The sequence below is a fragment of the Hylobates moloch genome, unplaced genomic scaffold, assembly GCF_009828535.3.
Source record: "Hylobates moloch isolate HMO894 unplaced genomic scaffold, HMol_V3 SCAFFOLD_16, whole genome shotgun sequence".
NCBI classification, from domain to species: Eukaryota; Metazoa; Chordata; class Mammalia; order Primates; family Hylobatidae; genus Hylobates; species Hylobates moloch.
In genome coordinates, this window is record NW_026652291.1 from 76,508,076 (window position 1) to 76,528,064 (window position 19,989).

Below are 19,989 nucleotides of genomic sequence, written 5' to 3' on the forward strand. Positions count from 1 at the left end.
GGGATGTTAAAAAAAAGTGGAGCTAAATTGAGTCTCCTCATCTGTACCAGCCAAAGCTATTCTAAGTTGCCAGACAGTCATCTAACACCAAAATATATGAAAGCGTTGAGCCAACATCAGCAGAACCACTTGGTTTACTCCTAGGTGACTCTAAATGTGTTAGCATTAGATGCTTATCATTTCATGCTGCTGAAATTGTGTAATTTGTTTCATTGCATTATTGTGACAATGTGACTGATATAATGTCTAATACCATTACTCATTAAAATAAATCAGGGCTTCTTAGAGAAACAGATGATTTGAAAACTCTGGTAAAGAAGGTGAAAGGTAAATGTTCAACATCTCATATGCAGGGAATCTTTCAAGGAATAATGAGGTTGACTTAAAAGGACACAAACTTCTGGAGTTGAATAGTAGTCATGGCAGCACATCAGCATGAATGTACTTAAGGCCACTTAATTGTACACTTAAAAATGGTTAAAATGGCATTGCTTTTGTTTGTTTTGAGACAGAGTCTTGCTCTGTCGCCCAGACTGGAGTGCAATGGCGCGATCTTGGCTCGCTGCAACCTCCGCCTCCCAGGTTCAAGCGATTCTCCTGCCTCAGCCTCAGCTGGGATTACAGGCGTGTGTCACCATGCCCAGCTAATTTTTATATTTTTAGTAGAGATAGTGTTTCACCATGTTGGCCAGGTTGGTCTTCAACTTCTGACTTCAAATCATGCGACCACTTCTGCCTCCCAAAGTGCTGGGATTTACAGGCATGAGCCACCCCACCTGGCCAAAATGGCAAATTTTATGTTATGTTATTTTACCACGATTTTAACAAAGGACACAGGAACTAGGTGAAAGGGATTCCTGCTGGTCAGTTATTTTAATATGAGCATTAAATTTGAGCCTCAAAAAATAATGATTGTAGTATATTAAAACATATCAAATGCGTGAAAATCTTGAGTCCATAATTATATTAGAAATAAAAAAAGCAAGCTAAAGTGATTGATGGTTACTAGAGGCTGGGAAGGATAAGGAGGAGGAGTGGGGATAAAGAGAGATTGATTAATGAGTACAAACATACAGTTAGATGGAAGAAATAAGACCTAGTGTTAGATAGATTCGTGGGATAACTGTAGTTAACAATAATCTATTATACATTTCAGAATAGCTGGAAGAGAATAATTTGAATGTTCTTCGCACAAAGAAAAGATAAATATTTATGGTGTTGGGTATCCCAATTATCCTGATTTGATCTTTACACATACGAATGTATCAAAATATCACAGGCACCCTGAAAATATGTACATCTGTTATGCATCAATATAAAAACCAAAGTGAGAAAAACATTCATTCATCACCAGTCGAGGTGACTATTATGCCAACATAAATATTCAACCTTAAGGGATCACAACAATGCAGGATCCTGCATTAGATCTTTATTTAGTTAAGACAGGTGTAAATGCCATTTTTTGGGACAAATGGAGAATTTTTGGGGAAAACATATAACCTCATGGTAGAGATTGTTAATTGTCTTCAAATACTCATTTTTGTTGTTTTCTTCATTTAGAAATAGAACTCCTTGAGTTTTAGCAGCCATCAGTCCTCCCAACTAGAGACTACATTTTCCAGTCGTCTTGTAGCTTGGGTTGGCCATGTTATTACTATAAGTTTTGTAAAAATATGTTTTACATATAGTATTTCTTGTTATCCTTTGTTTAATTTGGAAAGTAGAAAGCTAAATCTTAGTTATATAAATGGTGTTCTACAGAATAATATGTTCCAAGTGTGTAGCTATCTGATGAAGTGGCTTAATATAGGGTAACACCAACTAAGGTAACCACAGGGAGGAAGTTATGATATCTTTTAGATCAGCATTTCAAACTGGGTTCTGTAGATGGCAGGACAAAAGAGGGTCTCTACAAATGTTTAATTTTAATTTGCTTTAAATTTGTTTTAATTCATTTATTCATTCATTTTTTTCAACTTTTAGATTCAGGGGGTACATGTGCAGGTTTGTTACAAGAGTACATTGTGTGATGCTGAAGTTTGGAGTACAATTGAACCCATCACCCAGCTAGTGAGCATGATACTGAGTAGGTAATTTTTAAGCCTTTGTCCCCCCACCCTTCCCCCTCTTGTAGTCCTCACTGTCTGTTTTTCCCATCTTTATGTCCATGTGTACCCAGTGTTTAGCTCCCACTTATAAGAGAACAAGCAGTATTTGGCTTTCTGTTTCTACATTGGTTTGCTTAGGATAATGACCACCAGGTACATCCATGTGGCTGCAAAGGATCAGGTTTCATTCTTTTTTGGGCTGCATAGTACTCCATGGTGTATATGTACCACATGGTTTAAATATTTTTTAAACAATATTTTAAACCACTTTAAAAAAACAACTGTTATGAAATATGTTACTGACATCTCTGTTTTAGTGATGAGAATTCTGAGGATGCAGTATGACAGCTGCTATTATTTGAGAATAATTTCTTGTGTGATTTAGGATTATCTTAATATTTGCCACAACAACAAAATACGAAGACAGATTGGATGGTAAGTCTGGTGTGGCTACAGCTGACAACTGTAACCACTAATTTAAAGATTTGGGGAGTCCATCTGAACAACGTCATTTTATTTAAATGTGAACTGAACTTATATTAATAAAACACTATTTTATGTATTAGAGTTGAGTGCAGAATTTTATTTGACAAGAGGGTTTATTACTAAACGAAATTTGAAATCTACTTAGATTTTCCCTGTAGAATAGCAGTTGTCTGCACTGGGTTTTGGACAGGAATCATCAGACAGATAATTTCCCATTTAGATGGATAGCCAGTGTCTGATAAAAGGGCACTTTGCTGTTGACTGAAAGAAGATCAATATACTCTATCCGTGGAGCATGGACAGTGAAGTTGCTGGTCAGAGCCTAATTTATATTCAAGGGTTAGTTAAGGGCTACCCCACGTTGCTGCATTTGGGCACAGAAGTAAGGAAAACTTTTCTTATATTAACTCTGGATCTCTTCAGGTGCTAAACAGAGTCTTGTTTGAAGGCTGAGAGTTTTTTATCTTAAAGATAGACGAATATCCTTCCTTGAATATTTTTGAGGGCACAAATGGTTAAACACCTACATTTATCCCTATAACCTTAACATTAATCAATAAATATCAGTTTCTTTGGATGAGATTGTGTCTTGATCATTCCTCTAAAACTATGTCTTTATAGAGCAGCAGTTTTTACCATTATCTGGAAGCTTGTTAGGAATGTAGAATGTTAGGCATTACCCCAGACCTATTGAATCTGAATCTGTGTTTTTAAAAGATCCCCAGGTGATTCATAAGCATATTAGCTTTTGAGAAACACTTCATAGCAAAGGGACCTCTGAGGCAATTCATTTAATTAATTAGTTGAATAGAGATTTAAAAAATATTGTAGCCTTGGATGACCCGACTCACAGTTTGGGTTTAATTATCAATATTTAAGTGTTTTCTGGTCAGTATCTGTCTAATAATACGAGCTTTTCTATAGCTAGGAGCACAGTCTACTATAGAATTTGGTTATGGAAATTTCAGAATTTCAATGGGCTTTGTGTACCTTGCTCTGAATTGTACCTTGCTCTGAATTGTGTGTGGTATTGGAACATCTGCAACTGGAATGTCAGGCAGTATTCTTGTCTGTTGTATTAACCGTGACAGCCCATCTTCTATGGTGTTCAGATTGTCAGTAATTTTGAACAATTAATAACTGATATCTTGTGTCATTAAAACTGAAAGTTTTAAAAATATTTTAACATGCATTATATTATTTAGACTTCACTGCAACTCTGTGTGGTAGTTTTCTAAAATCCCCATTATAGAAGTAAACAGTCTGTCCAAGGATGATGGATTATACTGATCATAGAGAGTAAATGGTGGAGGGACTGGGCTTGAATTCAGGTTACCTGACTTCTAATTTAATACTTTCTCCACCACACAATTTTTCTTCTCTTCTTGTGGATTTTGTTTATCTTGGAATTTTCTTAAATATCATGTTATCCAGTATACAGGAGGCAATGGCATATAACTCAAAGAAATTGATCTTTTAATATAAACTGTATCTGTGTTCTGCCCTAACTCTAGCCAAGAAGAAAGCTTTACTAAGGTTAAAGTTGTCTTTGCTCAATTCAATTATACTCTGCCCTTCAACTTAATAATTCTAGGATCTTAAAGCAAAATATACAACCTTTTCTTTATGATTTTTTTTATAGATTCCTACTTGAAGAAGAATGAGGTAGCACTCATTTCAGATTTATTATCATTTTAAACAAGAAGCTTCCTCCTAGTTACAGGGATATTCATGAAAATATTATAAATAATGGCTATTTGTAGCACTTGAAGGGCTTTATTAATAAGTTATGTCAAGCCATCTAATGCATTTTCATTGGAGTTATTATTCACCAACACTTTATAGATTAGATATCTGTTTTTATATTGTTTTTGAAATGTGGTAGGATTTTTATATTCAGGAAAATATTCTTTTGTTTCTCTGTTCAGTTTATTTGACAGTATGATTTACTCACTTTAGGTATCATTTCCATGTAAAATTTACACATTGGAATTCGTAGTTATTGTAAAATAATTGTCTCTGTGGCTTCAAAACTGCTCTTTTGATTTCTAGGATCACTCGTTTACTTCTTATTGTAAACAATACATATATTATTTGTATCTGGCTAGTTGTTTATCATAACTTGATTTTGGTTCTTCAACTATGATATTTGTTTGCAGCTCAAGAAAATATATACACTATATTCTAAGTGTCTAAGAGTATTTTTCTTGGGATAATTAACTTGTCTTGATTAGTTATAAAATAAGTGGACTCCAAATTTAGGATATTTCACTCTACCTGTGCATCCTCTCTTGATTTGCCTTCAGGATATTGCTAGTGGAATGTCCTACTCCCAACTGAGGTTTTGTGGCTTGAAAATAGGGTTCAGTTTGTCTTCGTTACCAAATAGGCACCCTTTCTGACGACCCAGACTCACCATCTTTACAAGATCTCAGGGCTTCAGCTTTGCTGTGATTTGGTGCTCCTTTCCCCCTTTGCATCCTGCATTCAGTTGGTGACCAGCTTTGGTCCTGGAGGCTGAATTCTGTCTATGCCCTTTGTCCCCAAATTATATGTTGAATTTGTAACTCCCTCTACCTCAGAATGTGACTGTATTTTGAGACCCCATCTTTAAAGAGGCAATTGAGGTTAAATGAGACCATCAGGGTGGGCACTAATCCAATATGACTGGTGTCCTAATGAGAAGAGGAAATGAGGACACAGACGTACACAGAGGGAAGACCATGTGAAGATGGTCTTCTAGACAGGAGAAGATGGCCATCGATAAGCCAAGGAGACAAGCCCTCAGGAAAAACTAATGTAGCTGATATCTTGATCTTTGACTTCTAGCCTCCAAAACTAGAGGAAATACGTTTCTGCTGTTTAAGCTGCGCAGGCTGTGATGCTATGTCATGGGAGCTGTAGCAGACTAGTACACTTGGCAGTTCTCTGTAGGGTCTCTTGAATTTGGACCAGCTGAAGAGTATATTTTGATTATTTATTATCACTTTATTTATAGAGTATCTAAAACAGCACTATATTTTATGTACTTTGGCCTAATTGAGAGATCAGTTATTTTGGACAAAAAATTATTTGTTCTGTGATTCTCAATTTAGAAGTAACCTCCTTGAGGAACTGATTCTTAAGGCTCCTTTGCACTAAGTGCTTGTCCCAATTACAGCACTTTAACACACTTATCACACTAATTACAATTGTATATTTTATCACTTCCCTTTCCTACCCACTAGCTTGTAAATGCCTAAGGTCAGGGATTGATTTTTAAACATTATTATATTTGTACCACTTAGCATAGTGCCTGACACGAAGAATGTGCTCAATAAATATTTATGAATAAATTACTCTGTATTTGTATCAGTCAGGATGCTGAGATTTTTGTAGTAACAATCTCCAAGTATCAATGTCTTAAAACATCAAAAATTTCTTTCTTGCTTATGATACATATCATTGTGGTTCTGCTGGAGACTTTCTCTGTGTTATCCTCACTGCTGGGTCTAGGTTCTGGGAGCAGCCCACCACTTAGGGTATTGCCTGTCACTGTGGCAGAGGGAAAAGGAGAGCATGGTGAGTCTTGTAGCAGCTCATAAGTCTTTGGCAGATATCATTTCTGGTCATATATCCTTGATCAGAGCAATTCACATAGCCACATATGATGCCATTGAGGGGAGGGAATTGCCATCCTATCATTGCCAGGAGTAGAGAAAAGCCAGAGATATTTCTGAACAGCATTAGTGACTGTCAAAAACTCCCATACATGGCATATTGTTTCATTTATGATTTGCTCTTTTAATCTGCTTTTTTTTTTTTTTTGATACAGAGTCTCACTCTGTCACCTAGGCTGGAGTGCAGTGGCACAATCTTGGCTCACTGCAACCTCTGCCTCCCGTGTTTAAGGGATTCTTGTGCCTTAACTTCATAAATGTATTAGTGTCTATGGTATTCATGGATTTAATCTCTGGTTGGTATAGAAGTGCATGTGGGTTATTACTACATAACTTCTTCATTATTTAATATAAAGTTCTTAGAAGAGAGCCAACTATGTGTGATCTCAAATTACTGTTTTTTTTTTTCTGTCAAAACACAGCTTCTCCCAGTATAGATGACCCTGATGCTGTTGAGAAACCTGAAAATATCATACCCTTTCTAAGCAAGCCAGGATAATATGAATCTATAGTGAATCATTCACCATTATCAAGTGGGATTTATTCCTGGGATGCACAAGGATGGTTCAACATAAGCAAGTCAAGAACTGTGATATATCACATTAACAGAATGAAGGACAAAACCGTATGATCATCTCAATAGATGCAGAAAAAGCATTTGACAAAATTCAACATCCTTTTATGATTAAAGCTCTCAAAAAAATTAGGCACAGAAAGAATGCACCTCAACACATAATAAAGGTCATATATAAAAAGCCCGTACCAACATCATACTCAGTAGTGAAGAGTTGAAAGCTTTCTCTCTTATATCAGAAATAATATGAGGATGTTCACTCATACCATTTCTATTCAATATAGTCCTTGTCCAGAGCAATTACACAAGAAAAAGAAAAGGCATCCAAATAGGAAAGGGAGAAGTGAAATTGTTTGTTAGCTTATGACGTGATCTTATGCATAGAAAACCCTGAAGACTCCACCAAAAACTGTTGGAACTGATAAACAAATTCAATAAAGTCTCAGAGTACAAAATCAATACACAAAAATCAGTAGCATTTCTTTAGTAACAACGAGCTATCTGAAAAGGAAATTAAGAAATCAGTCCCATTCACAGTAGCATAAAAAAAGGCTAACAATAAATTTAATCAAGGAGGTGAAAGATCTGTATACTAAAAACTATAAAACATTAAGGAATTAAAAGTTATACAAATAAATAGAGAAATATTCTGTGTTTATGGGTGGGAAGAATTAATATTAAAATGCCCACACCACTGAAAGCGATCTACGGAGTTAATGTAATGCCTGTCAAAACTGCAATGTCATTTTTCACAGATCTAGAAAAATAATCTTAAAATGTATATGGAGCCAAAAAAACCCTGAGTAGCCAAAGCAATTTTGAGCAAAAAGCCAAAACTAGATGCATCACACTACCTGACATCAAAACCTATTACAAAGCTATAGTTATCAAAGCAGCATGATATTGGAATAAAAACAGACACATCCAGCAATGAGCAGAATAGAAAGCCTAGAAATAAACTAATGCATTTACAGTAAATTGATTTTCAACAATGGTGCCAAGAATACACATGGAGAAAGGACAGTCTCTGCAATAAATTGTGATGGAAACATTGGATATCCACATTCAGAAGAATGAAATAGATCTCATGCCATATAAAAAATCAACTCAAAATGAATGAAAGACTAAACATAAGATGTAAACTGTAAAATTACTAGAAGAAGACGTGGAGAAAAGTCCATGACATGGTCTGGGAGATTTCTTCAGTATGACCTCAAAAGCACAGACAACAATAGCAAAGATAAAAAAATGAGATTACATCAAACTAAAAACTTCTGCATAGCCAAGGAAACAGTTAATGGAGTGAAGAGATAATCCATAGATTGGGAGAAAACATTTGCAAATCAAACATCTGATAAGGGGCTGATATCCAAAATATATAAGGAACTCAACTCAATAGCAAGAAAACAAATAACCCAATTGAAAAAAGCGGCAAAGGACCTAAATAGGCATTTCTCAAAAGAAGATACAAATGGCCAACAGATATATGAAAAAACGCTCAGCATCATTGATTGTCAGGGAAATGAAAATCAAACCAAAGGGAGCTATCACCTCCCACCTGTTGGTATGGCTATTACCAAAAAGATAAAAGATAACAAGTGTTGGAGAGAATGTGGAGGAAAGGGTACCCTTCTACTTTGTTGCTGGGAATGTAAATTAATACAGCCATTAGGGAAAAAAAGTATGTTGGTTCCTCAAAAAACTAAAAATAGGATTACCATATGATTCAGCAATCTAATTTCTGGGTGTATATCCAAAGGAACTGACATTAGTGTGTTGAAGAAATATCTGCACTTCCATGTTCATTGTAGCTTTATTCATAATAGCTAAATATGAAAGCAACCTAAGTGTCCAACAACAGATGAATGGATAAAGAAAATGTTATACACACACACACACACACAATGGAGTATCATTCAGCCTTAAAAAAGAGGGGAATTCTGACATTTGCAGCAACATGGATGAACCTGAAGGACATTATGCTAAGTGAAATAAGCCAGGCACAGAAAGACCAGTGCCACATGATCTCACTTATATGTGGAATCTAAAAGAGTTGAACTCAGAGCAGTTGAGAGTAGAATGGTGATTACCAAAGGTTGGAGGTGGTTGGGGAAATGGGAGCTGTTGATTCAAGGGTACAACATTTTAGTTAGAGAGTAGGAAAAAGGTGTAGTAATCTGTTGCATGGAATGGTGACTATAATTAATTACAATGCATTGTATATTTTGAAATGGCTTAAAGGTTATATTTTATATCTTCTCACCACAAAAAAATTGGTAAGTATGTGAGGTGATGGAATTTGCTTGATTTAATCATTCATAATGGAAACATATATCAGAATATCAAATTGTACCACATAAATGCATACAATTATTGTCAACTAAAGCAAAATGTAATTTAAAAATCCACAGTGAAAAAAACATTCGAGTATGCATATATTTAAAATATGTGCATGGGAAAGAAACTAAGCTAAAATATTCAAACCAAATGACGTTCTGAGAGGAATATTTGTATTACACAAGTTAGGCAAAGAGTTATATAACTAGTATGCAGAGAGATTTCATAAAATAGTAAGAGGAACTACAGTCCATTAGGAAAATAAGTAAAGGTGTGAACAGATCATTCATGTGCAGGCTCACACACTTGTGCATGTACACACAAAGCCAACGAACTAGGGAAAGATGCTCTCAGTGCTGATGGTGATGGGGGAAATGGGCATTCCTAGACACTGTTAGTAAAGTGTAGAATGGTATAAGCCTTTGTGGGTAATGCCTTGGCATATATTTTAAAATTTTTAATGTTTATATATTTTAACTAGCCACCCAAGTTTTTGAAATCTGTCACCTAGAAAGAAGAGGGAAACTCATTGCAGCACTGTTTATAAAAGCAAAAAATTAGAAGCAAGTTAAATACCTCTCAGTAAGGGAAAAGTGTATCCATAAAGTGGAACAGTATGCATACATTAGAAAAAGGAGGAAATAATAATGAAAATAATAACTTAGATTTATTGAGTGCTTACTATGTTCTAGACACAATTGTAAGTGCTCTTTTAAGAATAGGTTTGTAAATAAGAGCAAGGTAATATATACATGATATATTAAGTAAAAAATAAGGTTTCAGACCAATATGAAAATAAATGCAAGTAAATAAATGTAAGTATAAATGTATTATTGTAAAGATCCAAATATTTATATTTTATATATGTCTACATATAGATAAATACAGGCTTAGTTGTACAAATATAGGAAAAGTTGGGAAGGCTACACTTTGAAGTCTTAACAATGATGGGTATTGGATTAGATGGGGAGAGGCTTTTATTTCGTACTTAATTATAGAACCAAGGGATTATGGGTAACTTTTACTTTTTTGTGTTTTTCAAATAAAAAAATAAATAAAAACATTTTGGTGGTGATGGTGCAGTAATAGTAGTGATTTGCTTCACCATGGTAAACATAGCTTGATCTATAAATGTGGTTGTTGACAGAAAATCTTGGAAGAAGAACACTTCTTTGATGAAGTGGTCAGAGAGAACTGGATGTTCTCCTAATTGGGAAGCCTTAATTCTGTGTGTAATTTATAACTAAGAATACATTTGAATTTTTTTTCCTTTTTTAAAAACTTTTATTTTAAGTTCATAGGTACATGTGCAGGATGTGCAGGTTTGTTACATAGGTAAATGCGTGTCATGGGGGTTTGTTACACAGATTATTTCATCATCCAAAATACACTTTAACAACAGACAATAATTATTTCCCTTATTGAGATTGGCAGCCACCAGGGAAAGGGAAATTTTGGTAGTTACGATTGGGAAGATGAAGGATAGAGAGGTATATTTTGAGAAAGAAAGTATAGATGGGGTAGCGGTTTGGATTATTGTGGTGTCACATGAAGACTCTTCAGGGGGTTGGATAAAGCAGGTAGCGGTAAATGCTTTTTGATTACTTTTGCATACTTGTCTTTGGTTCTGTTGGTGGTTTTGCCATGAAAGTAATTTAAAATTCTAGATTAACGATGCCTAAGTTCGAGTATTAGGTCTGATTTGGAGGGATCAAACTTTATTATCAGTGCTTACTTAGCATTTTAGCTTTATCTAGCCCAGGACTTCCTTATTGTTTCTCTCCTTTCCTTTCTTCCTTCAGAGCCATGGAGAAGAGGAGACAGAGTGCGCAAGGGAATGAAGAAGAGGACCAAGACTATTTTCAAATCACCCATGGCACTACTAGAAAAGTATTTCAGCAAAACTACTGGCTGATTTTATGATTCCCGTGTCCACCACAGCCCTCTAATTTTTACATAGGTACCCCACATCTCTCCAGATTTCAGGAAGACTATTATCCTTCAGCTTTAGCTTTCTGATGGGTTCACAAAAAGCCATTAGTGTGCTGTTGGTCCAGCTTTTTTCTTGTTGCAAATACGAGAGCCACAGTTCTGAGATGAAACCATAGGTAAGTGTTATTATTTTAAGTAATTGAATACTAAAGTGATGTAGGTGAACTAAATTAAGATAAGTACTAAAGAAAACTAGACAGAAGTCTAAAAGATATAAGATTAGAAAGGATACGTAAGCAATATAATGAAGAAAGCAGCATCAGCAAAAAAACTCCACTCAGTTTTAAAAAATGATTTTTGGCCGGGCGCCAAAATCCCAGTACTTTGGGAGCCCAAGGCAGGCAGATCACAAAAGAGATGGAAACCATCCTGGCCAACATGGTGAAACACCGTCTCTACTAAAAATGCAAATATTAGCGGGGCGTGGTGGTGCACGCCTGTAGTCCCAGCTACTGGGGAGGCTAAGGCAGGAGAAACACTTGAACCTGGAAGGCGGAGGTTGCAGTGAGCCGAGATCGTGCCACTGCACTCCAGCCTGGCAACAGGGTGAGACTCTGTCCCCACCCTCCCCCCCCAAAAAAAAGGATTTTTAGTTATTTGTCAGTATCTATGGAGCATTTACTGAGTACAACATACCTTATTAGATGATTTGCCTACCTTTTAAAATGGAATCTTTTCAGCAACCCTCTGAAGTTCTCTTATTATTTCCATTATGAGGACACTGAGGCACAAAGAATTTGAGTGACTTGCCCAAGATCATACAACTAACAAATGTTGGAACTGAGACTCCAATACAGGAAATCTGATTCCATAGTGTGTCTTTATTATATAAATAAAGTGAGGCTATCACTTTGTTAGATATTAAAAGGAATCCAATTGAACAAAGAAAGAACATGCTGTAAGAAATAGTTCAATAGCAGAAGATCCTTTAATAGCATGTAAAAGGAGAAATATTCTCATATTGGTGAAAAGAAGAAAAGAAAACGAAAACCTGTGAGGATGTTAGAGCACCGTGACCATCTGACCCAGGCAGACACTTCTAAGAGCTGCATGGAACTGTATTTAAGATCGACAGGAATAAAACTGTCCATCTTATCTTACTTTTCTTGTACATACCCTCGGACTTCTCTCTATTATTCATTGGCAACTCCAGCTCTTGAACTCTGAAAATTCCACCGATGCCATTTGAGCATTGAGGAAAAATACTTTTCATTTTAAGTTACATCTTCCTACTGTTTGTAGATGTTATGTGTATTCCATTGCTAAGGAATCATTCTCTTTGCCTGAGGAAAAAGACAGTTTAAAAATAACTTGTGTTGTGATTAGAAAAGTCTTTGTATAAAAGATACCTGAAAGAGAGAGAGAATGCACAGGCACCTGTATAACACATGATGGGTGATAGTTTTCAACTGTGCTTGGGGGGAAAACATTTTGTTTTGTATAGAGATAAAGTGTAGACAAGAAAAAAAGGGATATGTTAATGTGAGGCATATTGGAATGTGTTTAAGTACATCTGTTGTTAACAAACCGGATAAATCCACCAAATAGATAACATATAAAATTTACAGGCTGCAGGTGGCCATGGGTCCTCTTTTTTACCTGTTAGTGATGGTGGTGGAGGGGAAGGACGGCACAGGGGAGTAAGGGAAATAGTATTTCTACCAGGAGAATTTTGAACCTGAAATGTAAGAAAATATTTTATTTTCTATTGATACCAGTTATGCTTCGTACAGATATTGGGTGATTGTGAAGTTATTGTTTGTAAGTCCCTACTATAGTGTTGACTCTGTACACTTTACCATATGCCCAGTGATGGGTGTGTTTGGATGTCTTAGTGTGAGTCCAAGAATTCCAGGGAATTCAGGATATTTTGCAGCATCATTCTTTATTCAAAGTCTATTCTAGACTTTTAAATATTTGAATATATTGGACTGTAAACAAAACATCTTGTTGAAAAGAACAACCATCTCCATGCAACCTGAATGGATGGAAGCAGTATTATCTTTAGTCCAAATCTGAAACAAAATCTGCTTCACCAAACTTTCTTGCAGACAAGCAGACTGCTTTGTTTGAAAATGTGAGATTGGAAAATCTGGTTGGAAGTTTTACCTTAAAATTTTTTCTTCCTATGGGGAGGGCATGGGCTCTCCGGTGACTCTTTGTTCTGGCAGCAGGAGGAAGGACATGGCGCTGGTGTCCCGGCTGGAGGAGCCAAGGGTTACCCGGTACCTTTTATTTTCACATTAAAACACTATAGAGAAAAGGATCTGGATCTCCACCTTTTAATATTGCTCAGTCATTTCTTTTTACTTTTTGCTTCAGTGAGCACAGTATGTGGTTTGCTAGGGAAGCTATTAAAAAGAAAACCCTTCAGTTTTATGGATTTTGGCGAAATCTATAGTCAATGCAGGTTTTTTAATTCCTTCACAACTACTCTAATTCTCTAAACCTCGGTGAGGGCATGCTCAAAATTTGGCTCATAATTTGTAATTTAACAAGTGACAGAATATTTTGACATTAGCAAATGAAGGGAAATGTCTTATATAACAAACCATGATCATGGCTTTCCATTTTGGTCATTTGTACTGAGCAGATTGTCACAATCAAAGCCCTGGCTGTTAGAAGCCTAGGCCAGTTTTGTTGAAACTTTCCGGGTAACTAAGATCATTCAGGCTTGGCCTTGTATTATATTTAGATTAAAGTGGTTATCCCCTCTTTGTGTTCAGAATGCCCACCCCTCTCCCATCTTTCTTTTTGCTCTAACTTACATAAACTTTTTTGCATGTGTATTTATAATTTGTAGTCTATATTCACCTCTGGGTTTTAACTTCTTGCATTTCATTTCCTAAGAGTCCTTCTCAGCATTTCACCATCTCCTAAGTGTTAGTGAATAAAGGATGGCAAGAAACTTGACAGAGAAGGTGTTAGTTGGTCAGGTAAAAGTCCAGTGTGGAAGCTATAGTCTTATGGGATGGTAGGGGCCATGCTTCTGGTGACTGTATTCATCATCCACTTGGATTCTCTCTCACACAGTGTCTGATTTAGCGTAGACAGTGTCATCTTTTAGTTGGCTTAGAAAAGCTTGACCCCAAATGTACTCTGAGAAGTCCTTAAAAATAAATTTGTATTAATCCAGTAATTCTCTAGATAAGAAACTTAAAATTCTGTAGGAAGTATGTGTAACATACAGAAATAAGTGAAATGGATGACAATGAAACTAACATTGCTTTTTAAATCACCATATGTGCATAAAATACACATGCATAAATGAGGCCCACTGGCTGGCTGAGTATGACTCATGTTTTATAGTCATTTTGTTTTCTTGCAATAAGAAAGCTTAACTGGGTAATAAAGCTCCCTCTCTTCTGGTCCCTGAGAAACCAACCTCCCAGCTGCAGGTCCCATTTTTAGCTAGGACAAATCTCATCTTATTTAACCAATCTTTCCATAAGTGGCTGAGTTGAGGAAGTTATTACTTTCTGTGGTCTAAATTGCCTAACAGAAAGTCATTTTACCTAAATCCTAGGACCCACGTGGGAAAATCCCAACTGGTTACTGTGCCTGTAAACTAAATAAGGTGCTGACTGGCTCCTCCTTATAAGCAGAACTAGTTTTAAGATCTTCACTTACGTCACCTTAGTTAAACTTGAAAATTTCCTGTTTGTTATAGCAAGAAAAGCAACTTAATTCTCCTATTTCTAAATATTGTTAGAAAGGGTCTGCTGTTGGATACAGTTCAATTCCTAGGACTGTTGTGGAGAAATCTGAATGAATATGTTTCATATTGACCTAGAAATATATTGTAAAATGTGATTTATTTGCAAGGAAGATCTGAAATTCTGTGCTATTCATCAGATATTGCTCCTTTTGTAAACGTTAAAAGCCACAAATCTTTTTTTCTTGTCAATTCAATTGAATACTTAAGAGGATTGTATAATAATTATCCTTTAAAAAATAGGATTAATATTTAACTGTGTTCAGCAGAATTAATTGGAAGCTTCTGCAGTTCAGGCACAGATAGTTGTCCAAGTAAACTGCAAAGGCTCCATGTTGCAAAATTACTTAAGCATATAATAATTATACCTTTCACTTGTGTATGACATTTTACAGATAACTCACTATTAATAAGTATGTATTAAGGTAATTATAAGTACATTCTGCTTTTATAGTTATAAATAAGCCTTCTGGTTCCCCACAAGAGAGCTTATTATTATCCCCTTAATGTGGAAGAGTAAATGGAGGCAAAGATTGAGCATTAATTGTAGGACTGTCATCTATCTAAGCTGATTAGTATATGGTGAAGGGATTAATATCTCTGAATAGATTATAATTTTGATATCTGTGACTTATCTCTAATAATGTTCAATTCTTTACCATATCAGCAAAATGGAATCATTTGCAGTTAAAAAAAAACCCTTGTAATGGCTTTAAAACATGACCAATCGATTCTCTGATACTCCTTCATTAGGAGGTAGGATCTTTATCCCTTTTTCTTGAATTAGGGCCTTGTGACTGTTTGACTAATAGAACACAATGAAAGTCACACTGTGCCCATTTTTGGCTTGGGCTTTAAGAAGCTAGCAGCTTCTATTTCCTGTCTCTTAGGATCATTGCTTTTGGAACCCAGCTACCATGCCACAAGGAAACCTAAGCAGCCAGTGCAAAACCCCTCGTGGGCACCTGCACATAGCTCTAGTTGAACTTCTAGTTAATAGCCAGCTCCCACTTGCCAGCCATGTGAGTGAGTCATCTCGAAAGCAGGTCCTCCAGCCCTCCCTCAGTTGAGCTGCCCTTGATGACATTGTGTGGAACACAGATTAATGATTCCTGTTGATCCCTACCCAAATTTTAGATTTGTAAGGAAAATAAATGATTACTGTTTTTTAAGCCACTAAGTTTTGAGGTGATTTTTTTTTTTTTTTTTTGGAGACAGAGTCTCGCTCTGTTGCCCAGGCTGGAGTTCAGTGGTGTGATCTCGGCCCACTGCAACCTCCGCCTCCTGGGTTCAAGTGATTCTCCTGCCTCAGCCTCCCAAGTAGCTGGGATTACAGGCACCTGCCACCACGCCTGGCTAATTTTTGTATTTCAGTATAGATGGGGTTTCACCATGTTGGTCAGGCGGGTCCCGAATTCTTGACCTCAAATGATCCACCCACCTCAGCCTCCCAAAGTGTTGGGATCACAGGCGTGAGCCACCACTCCTGACCCTGAGGTGATTTTTAATGCAATAATAGATAACTGGAGCATGCTCTAAGGAAATGGCAACGTTCCTGTCTCTCTTCTCTTCAGTGTCACCAAAACTAGGTGCTGTTCTACAGTTTAACTCTTGAAGCTAATGGCTTGGAAAGAAAGGGAGTGAACACAACAGGTTTCCAGGGGCAGGCTCGGAGTTCTTAGTCAATATTGGTGGGACTGTACTTGTTTTAGGATGATGCATCATAGCCTAATCTAATTTACTGAGCATCTACTAAGTGCCAAGCACAGTTGTAGCTCTAACAGGGCCAGCTTTGCTGTTTCTAGTTCTGCTTAGGCTACTAACCCACCATGTGGTCTTGACAGACTATGCTGAGCTAAAGTATCCCATTTCTTTTTCTGTGTAAAATAAGAGGGCTTGGATAAATGTTCTCTCAGCTTCTTCCAGCTCAAACACAATATTATTTAGTCCTTATATATTCTAAATATGTATATTTTAAGACTTTAGCTGCTCCACTTGAAAATCTAAGTTTTTATTGTCCCCCTCAAAGGACTCCTTGCTTCATTATCTAATGTTTTTCCTTTGAAGAGAGTATTTCATTCCTAAGAGGGGTTTAAAAGAAGATTCACCTGGTCTGAACCTGATGTTCTCCAAATGACAATTCTCTAACCCAAATTTAAAAATATAAGCCAAAAAGGACTGAGAAGCTGAGATGAGGAAGCTCTCTTGGGCAAGTCAAAATGGGGCCAATAATATTTACTTCACAGGGTTATTAAAAGAGATAACATATGCAAAGCCCATAGTTCAGAGCCTGACACTTAACAGACACTCAACAAGGAATGTTCTTATTTTTTTTTCTTGAGAAACGAGCCAGACTAATCATTTGAAATGTAAAATTTTGTTCATGAAATTGCATAAAATACCTTTCTATTTCTACAACTGTTTCTGTAGTCTTAAATGCCCTGCATTAAAAGATTGTTGTTTAATGTATTGTACCTCTTTTGCCATCTATTTGTTAAATATTGGCTGCCTGGTTTCTGATTTTGCTAAATTTGACTTTTTTAAAAAAAAGAATTGTTTTCTTCAAGAATACAAGCCAACATTGTAGAGGATAATTTAAGATAATGCTGAAAGAGATGTGGTATGAAATTTTGTTAAATTTATAAGATAAATTTGGGATATTCTTTTACTGGACAAACTTTTTATTAAGAATATATTGTTTCTTGAAACACTAAGTTTTGGGATAAGTTACTAAAACAAATTTGGGAGTGGCTTAGTTGGGTGTTTCTCACTTGGATCTCTCATGAGATTGTAAACAAGATGCTGGCCAGAGCTACAGTCACTTGATAGCTTGTCTCAGGGATTTGCTTCCATTGGTTCATTCATGTTTAGGCAAGTTGGTGCTGGCTATTGTCAGGAGACACCAGTTTCTGGTCATGTGGATCTCTTCATAGGAAGGCTTCGATGTTTTTATGTCATGGCATTTGACTTGCTTTAGGGTGAGTGATCTAAGAGACAGGAAGAAGGAACCCACAATGTCTTTTGTGATCTAGGCTTGTAAGTCAAACTCTGCCACAATTGAAATATCTTATTGGTTACACAGATCAGCCTTATTCAGTTTGGGAGGAGACTTCACACCAGCTTGGATACCGGGAAGTGAGAATCATTGTGGACTATCTTGGATGATAGTTACTTCCACATCAGGGTTCTTCTGGCTTAGGCTCATTTCTCTTATCTTTCTGTGCGTTCTCTGTGAACAAGCCCATTCACATCTGTAGATTCACATTCAACCTTTATGCTTAATTGTTTCCAAATATATAAGTAAGCCCAGATTTATTTTCTGTTCTTCAGATCCCAATGCATAATACTTACATTTTATCCATTCCCCCAACTGGTATCTACTGAGTAGCCTCTGGAAACCCAGCCTTAAACTAGTCTAGACGAATAGGGCAGGGCTTCAGCCCTCATGGAACTTACAGTTTAATGAAGCAGGAAGGAAGCAAACATGTAAATAAAGAAAATATTTACAGCTAGTGATAAGTTTAGTCAAAGAAATATACTGTTGTAATAATGATGGGGGGGCATATGATAGAAGAGGAGAGAGTGGCTACTTTAGATGAAGTGGACAAAGAAGAAATCTTTGAATAAGTGATATTTAAGATGAGACCTGAGAGACAAGATTTGAAAGATCGAAAAGAAACCATTCTAGGCACTGAGAACTAGGCTTTAAGTGCAAACCCTTACTATAAGTCCAAACATTCACTAATCATCAGATACCAGGTCTAGACATCTAAGTATACCATTTCATTTTCATTGTGTATCCTTCAGAATACAGTTCCCAAAAGTTTCTGTAAAAGACTGATTTAATGGGGCTACTGCATATTGTCCCCCTCTCTAGGAGACTAACAATTATGGTGAACAACTAAGGCTGTACAATGGTGTCAGGGAATCTGTTCCATGGTGTTTACTCAGTGTTTCTAAATAGATTTTACAACAGAACTCTTTTTGTCCCCCTCTGCCCATAAAACATGTATTCTCTCCATTTTGGGAAACTCCATTTCAGGCTGATTTCTCACTCTCCTGATTCTCAAATCCCTTGTGCCTTTATTCCTGGTGCCCTCAGCCATGGTCCAGTAGCATCCATTTCCCTATCCCAGCTTTTCCTTAATCCTACCTGGTTACCATATTCCAATGTATTCTGCTTACTTGCTTTTCCCTGCCACCATTCATTGTGTCTCATCTTTGTTTATGTCTCTTCTGGCCTCCAGGTTTATTGGTAACATTAAATATTTTCATTTTTATGGTCATTCTCTAATATTTGTTATTTTCTGGGTTATATTAATGTCTCAAAAGCTCTCTTTCTTTATGCCCCAGGAGAGATATTGTCTATAGAAAATTAGAGGTGCTTAGCATTGAATTTAGTTTTAGTTCCTTCTCCATCTCCCAATCAGTCACCCTGTCTACATTAGCCTTACCTGAAAATTTGAGTGCCATGGAGTTCATCAGCTTAGAGGGCAGCCCCCTTCATTTTTTATAGCTCCAGTTTTTAGGAATTGTTTTTGTTTGTTTTTAAGAGACACGATCTTGCTATGTTGCCCAGGTTGGTCTTGAATTCCTGGGCTCAAGGGATTCTCCCACCTCAGCTTCCCAAAATATTGGGATTACAGATGTCAGCCATAGTGCACAGGCTTCTTTGTTGTATTGAAACCAAACATGCCTCACTATCATTGGTGAACTTACTTTAGTCCTTTTGCATTAAGTTTTTGTCATGTCTTTCCTATACCTTTTCTTTTTCAGAACAACTCTGTATATGCTATTGTTTTAGGACATTTCAATATTTTTTTTTACCCATTTTAAACTAGTGTATACAATGAGAAAGCTCTTTTATTAGTTAATAGACGTTAGCAAAACTCATCCTCACAACTTAAAACTTCTTTCTGCCAAAAGAGCATTAAATTTGGTTTGGATTGCAACTGGTGATACCACCATCTATATGGCTAGCAGAAATACTTTAGTGTCCTTGCAAGGCAGCAAGTTGAAGGTGCAGGAGGGAAAGATGGCAGAGGCTGGATCAGGAAATAGAAGTCAGCCACTCATTGTAACTCTTGGAAAATTCTGAATTGGGTAAAGCTTGTTTTG

The 19,989-nt window shown here is 36.5% G+C and overlaps 1 long non-coding RNA gene across 3 annotated transcripts in view; it reads left to right on the plus strand.

Moving 5' to 3' along the window:
• The window catches only part of LOC131381562 (uncharacterized), a 506,948-nt gene that overhangs the window by 123,849 nt on the left and 363,110 nt on the right, over nt 1-19,989 (plus strand). For 2 of the 3 annotated variants that reach the window (XR_009210384.1, XR_009210383.1), the window contains one exon: nt 10,967-11,272. This is a non-coding gene — a long non-coding RNA (uncharacterized LOC131381562). Of the gene's footprint in view, nt 1-8,367; nt 8,509-10,966; nt 11,273-19,989 lie in introns of those variants that run through there. The other variant, XR_009210385.1, reaches the window with a different exon arrangement.